Genomic DNA, 5,097 nt, shown 5'->3' with positions numbered 1-5,097 from the left:
CCCTGTCTCAAAAAACCAAAAAAAAAAAAAAAAAAGATTTCATTTTTTTAAAGATGTATTTATTTACTTATTTTATGTATATGAGTACACCATTGCTCTCTTCAGACACACCAGAAGAGGCCATCAGATCCCATTACAGATGGTTGTGAGGCACCATGTGGTTGCTGGGAATTGAACTCAGGACCTCTGGTGCTCTTCACCGCTGAGCCATCTCTCCAGCCCCCTATCAGAGATTAAAAAAACAAACAAACAAACAAACAAACAAAAACCCTGTTCTTCAGGGATGTTTCTGTCTCTTCCTAGGACCTCTCTAGAAAACAGAGTAGCGACATAGAGTCCACAACACTTCTCAATGGATAAATGCAATAGCCACACAAGAGAGACGACCCAAGATGGATCTCCAAAACCCAAGTAAAAATCAAATGAAGTGGGTTGCATCTGTAATCCTGGCACTCATGTAGTGCAATGGGAGGCAGAGACAGGAGTCCAGAAGTTAGCTTGCCATCTTCCTGGGCTACATAAAACAGCAGCAAAAACAGTGAGAGAAGAGAATCTAGCTCAACAAAGGGAAAGGCAGGAAGCAATTTCCTAAAGTCATCCTCTGACCTCCAGACAAGCACTCACGTGCACACACACACAATTTTTTCTGAGACAGTATCTTTCTATGTAACCTTGCCTGGCCTGAGTGTACTCTGTAGACCAGGCTGGCCTCAAACTCACTCAGATCCTCTTGCCTCTGTCTTCCAGGTATGCACCACCAGCCTCTGCTTAAAAAAAATAATAATAATGATGCATAAAGTGAGGCTGGGGATGCAGCTCAAAACTCTTTACCTTGTTTGCATAGGCCCCTGGGTGCTTGGGCAATAAAAGAAAATACAGAACATACTGAGAAGAAAATGAAGGAACAGCCACAAAAGGCTAGTTGCTATGAACTGAGAACAGACCCTGTTCTAGGCAGTAGGGGGCAGCAGAAAGCAGCACAATCGCCTCCCCCCGCCCCCCCCCCCCCCCCCCCCCCGCACCAGCACCCTCCCTGCACCACCACCACGCCCTCCCCACCACCACCATCACCACCACACTTGATGAAACTCATTCAAAGACATGAGAGTCCGTCTTTTAGTTCTCTGAATGCTCGCCGAAGTTCTTCCCATTCAGCCTTTTGCGTTTACTGCTCCCTTTTCTTGCAATGCATTTTCTCCAAATATCCCCAGAGTGTGCGCTCCTGCTCTGAAGACTGAGGCAGAAAAAATGGACTGAGCCCACAAGGTAGAGGCCACCCTGGGCAACCTCTCAAGATCTCATCTCAAAAGGAAGAAAGGGCAATGCAATCCTTTCTTCATTGTCTGTTCTTTTCATCTTACTTTCTCACCACCCAACAAAACATCATCTATTTGCTGGCCATGGTATGTCACACTTGTAATCCCAATGCTATGGAGACTAAGGCAGGAGGACCAAGTCTCAAGGACAGTGTGGGCTATATAGGAAGACCTTACCTTAAAGATAAAACATTCTCGGGGCTGGTGAGATGGCTCAGTGGGGGGCCGGTGAGATGGCTCAGTGGGTAAGAGCACCCGACTGCTCTTCCAAAGGTCCGAAGTTCAAATCCCAGCAACCACATGGTGGCTCACAACCACCCGTAATGAGATCTGATGCTCTCTTCTGGTGCATCTGAAGACAAAGACAGCTACAGTGTACTTACATATAATAAATAAATAAATCTTTAAAAAAAACATTCTCTTATCTATTTACTAGTATACTTCTATTTAATAGTTTTCTTACTAAATGTATAGAGACATATTACCATATACACTGTATGTTATATGTATAGAGTGATGCCTAGGTTTTATACATGATACACAATATATAAAATATTTACTATTTTTCTTCAGTTCCAGGAGATCCAATGCCCTCTTCTGGCCTCAAAAGGCACCAGGAATGCCTTTGATTCCCATACAGATATGAAGACAAAAACACGCACACACACACAAAATAAAATCTAAAAATAACTTTTTTAAAGAATTGCTTATTTATTTTATGTATGTGAGTACACTGTTGCTATCTTCAGACACACAAGAAGAGGGCATCAGATCCCTTTACAGATGGTTGTGAGCCACCATGTGGTGGCTGGGAATTAAGAGCATTTTAACTGTTGAGCCATCTCTCCAGCCCCTAAAAATAACATTTTAAGAATTCAGCAGTACACTGGAAACAACATATATAGGTTTTCACAAGTAAGCTTGTTCAATTTTGAGAATTTTGTAAACTGATTGTTAAATAACTATTTTTAATATTGAAACGCTAGGGCTGAAGAGTCGGCTCTGTGGTCAAAAGTCCTTGTTGCCCTTGAAGAAAACCCAGTTTCAGTTCCCAGCACTGACATGATAGTTTACCATCATCCTGACTCCAATTCCAGGGTCTGACACCTCCTGAACTCCTTAAGCTGCAGACGTGCATGTTTTCTGCATATACGTGTAGAAAAAGAACACTCAAACATATAAAATTAAATTGATCTTTAAAATGAAATGCTGATTAATCTCAGCATTAAGGAGGCAGAGACAAACAGTTCTCTGCGAATTTGAAGCTAGCCTGGACTACATAATGAGTTCCAGGACACCCAGAGCTACATAGTAACTCTCTGAGAACCTGTCTCAAAGAAATAAAATAAGAAATTCAGAGCACTAGGGTGGGAAAAGCTGAAACCTCAGCACTTGGCAGGTGGGGAGTGGTTTGGAGATCAGCTTGACCTATGTTGAAACCATGGGGAGAGGAAGAGAAAGAAAAATAATACTGTGAACTTAACAGATTAAGTGGATAGGATTTTTAAGGGTAATAGATACTCAAAATGTATCACTTCCCAGTTATCTGACTGTATCACATTCATTTCCTATGTTCTTGAAGCCATTTCTCTTTTTGTATGGTCGAATTAATACATAATGGTGTCCTGCTGCACCTGTGTTTAGACTACACATGGGTGACTTAAAATCTGACCAGATGATAGATAATATGTAAACCATGGAAACTAACAAATGCTACAAACAGGCCCAATCCCCTACCCTGCCAGAAGCCAGTTAACCATTTACCAGCGCATTGCTGAGAGCACTAGAATAGTGCCTAATACACAGTAAATACTTTCAATTATTGTGTTTCATGCACTAGGTCATGACATGAGCACACACACACACAAAGAACACATACATAGGGGCTGGAGAGATGGCTCAGTGGCTCACAACCATCTGTAATGGGATCTTATGCACACTTCTGGTGTGTGTCTGAAGACAGCTACAGTGTACTCATATAAAAGAAAATAAATTTTTAAAGAATATATACATATTCATATATGCTTTAAACTTTTATTCGCCGGGCAGTGGTGGTGCACGCCTTTAATCCCAGCACTTAGGAGGCAAAGACAGGCAGATCTCTGAGTTCAAAGCCAGCCTGATCTACAGAGTGAGTTCCAGGACAGCTAGGGCTTTACAGAGAAACCCTATCTGGAAAAACAAAAACAAAAAGAAAGAAAGAAGAAGAAAAACAAAAAAAAAAAATACAAACCTTTTATTCATTCATACATTTATTTATTCATTTATTTATTTGTTTGTTTGTTTGGGGGAGGGGCGCGTGACAAGTGCACATATTGGGGATCAAAGGACAACTTGCAGGAATCAGTCTTCTTCCATCCATGACCTTGTGTACCGGAATCAAACTTGGGTGGTCAGATTTGGCGGCAAGAGCCTCTACTCAGTGCGTCTCGCAAATCCGTAGACATGCTTTTTAGTGGAGCGGGTGGAGGCGGTGAGGGCAGTGGTGGTGGTTAAAATGTATTAAGAAAAAGTATTTGGAAAATATACAATTAGGAAAGGATGTGCATCCGATTAACACCGTGAATTCTAGATAGGTGATTATCCCTACTTTTCAGATGAGGAAACTAAAGTTCTAAGGTGGCAAAATTGAAAGCACTTCAGTCAACCGGTAGAAGTAGGATTCAAAATTGCACATGGTATGCGGTAGCTTCCCGATAGTAGAATTCAAAATTGCTCGCCGTAGCTTCCTGGTTAGCTTGCTTTCGCAACAGGCTTTTCACTTCGCGTGGTCACACTCCACCCCCTTTGCGTAATTTCCTTTCCCTCCAGACTTAATGGGAAATGGGCGTGGTCGTGCCCGCTGAATTTTGGGAAATGTAGTACATAGGTTCAATAACCGTCCCGATGTAAAAGGGAAAAGGCGGCCAAGTAAGTTATCTTGTCTGAGTGAGCGGGCGGTGGGGGAGGGGTGGAACTTTCCCGGGTCAAGGTCTCTCCGTGTAGCCAGACTAGCCGAGAACTCAGGATCTTGCTCCGGATAGCAGCTATAGGACCCTGGCCTTGAAACTAAGAACAAAGAGCGGGTTCACAAGCCTTGCAACATTATTGGCCAGACGATGTCAGTTGCATTCTGGGAAATGAAGTTCCTGTGACCCGGATATGTCGACAGAAGATGACGAGACTAACGTCATACGTTGTGCTCCGGTCTGGACCTCCGTGGAACTGAACTGTTTTACAAAGCAAACTTTACCGCGTGGCGACAATCTCTAGGCGTGTGCGACAGGCCTTCGGGTCCACTCCGAACACCAACTGAAGTTTGTACTTTTCTCACCAGTTTGCAAACTGTTCTCGAGGCTGGTGATCAGCCACGCTCTGTATCCAAGAGCTGAGGTAGGTCCTAGAGCACTGACGACTTGAAAGGGACCGAGACTGGAGGCGTGTCTGCCCTGTCCCCAACTCGGGATGAGGGGATTCACTCTCGGTACCGCAGCTGCATAGTTCAGTCAAGCCCCGGGAAGCTTGCCTAGAGCAGGGTAGATTGTTGGGTGAACTCGAACGGGGTGCAGCATAGAGCTACACAACTGATCTGCTATCTGCTGGGCCGACTTGACGGGTATTTGGCGGTTCTGATGGGCTGATGGTCTTTGAGGCTCTGCAGATGGTCGTAGGGATGTTACTAAAAGATGGGTCTTGAAGGTATTACAGCCGGGCGTGGTGGCGCACGCCTTTAATCTCAGCACTCGGGAGGCAGAGGCAGGCGGATTTCTGAGTTCGAGGCCAGCCTGGTCTACAAAGTGAG

At 44.1% G+C, this 5,097-nt stretch overlaps 1 protein-coding gene across 4 annotated transcripts in view; it reads left to right on the top strand.

The window, feature by feature from the left end:
* The first annotated feature begins 4,330 nt into the window (after positions 1 to 4,330).
* Positions 4,331 to 5,097, top strand: part of Ftsj1 (FtsJ RNA 2'-O-methyltransferase 1) — a 12,333-nt gene continuing 11,566 nt past the window's right edge. For 2 of the 4 annotated variants that reach the window (XM_029473665.1, XM_021153285.2), the window contains exon 1: positions 4,331 to 4,688. The gene's annotated coding sequence lies outside the window, so the exon portion shown is untranslated. The remainder of the gene's footprint in view (positions 4,689 to 5,097) is intronic. The other 2 variants (XM_021153284.2, XM_021153286.2) reach the window with 2 other exon arrangements.

Source organism: Mus caroli, chromosome X (genome assembly GCF_900094665.2).
Source record: "Mus caroli chromosome X, CAROLI_EIJ_v1.1, whole genome shotgun sequence".
Lineage (NCBI taxonomy): Eukaryota > Metazoa > Chordata > Mammalia > Rodentia > Muridae > Mus > Mus caroli.
The sequence above is the reverse complement of the archived record's forward strand: the minus strand, read 5'-3'. Positions and strand labels throughout refer to the sequence as shown.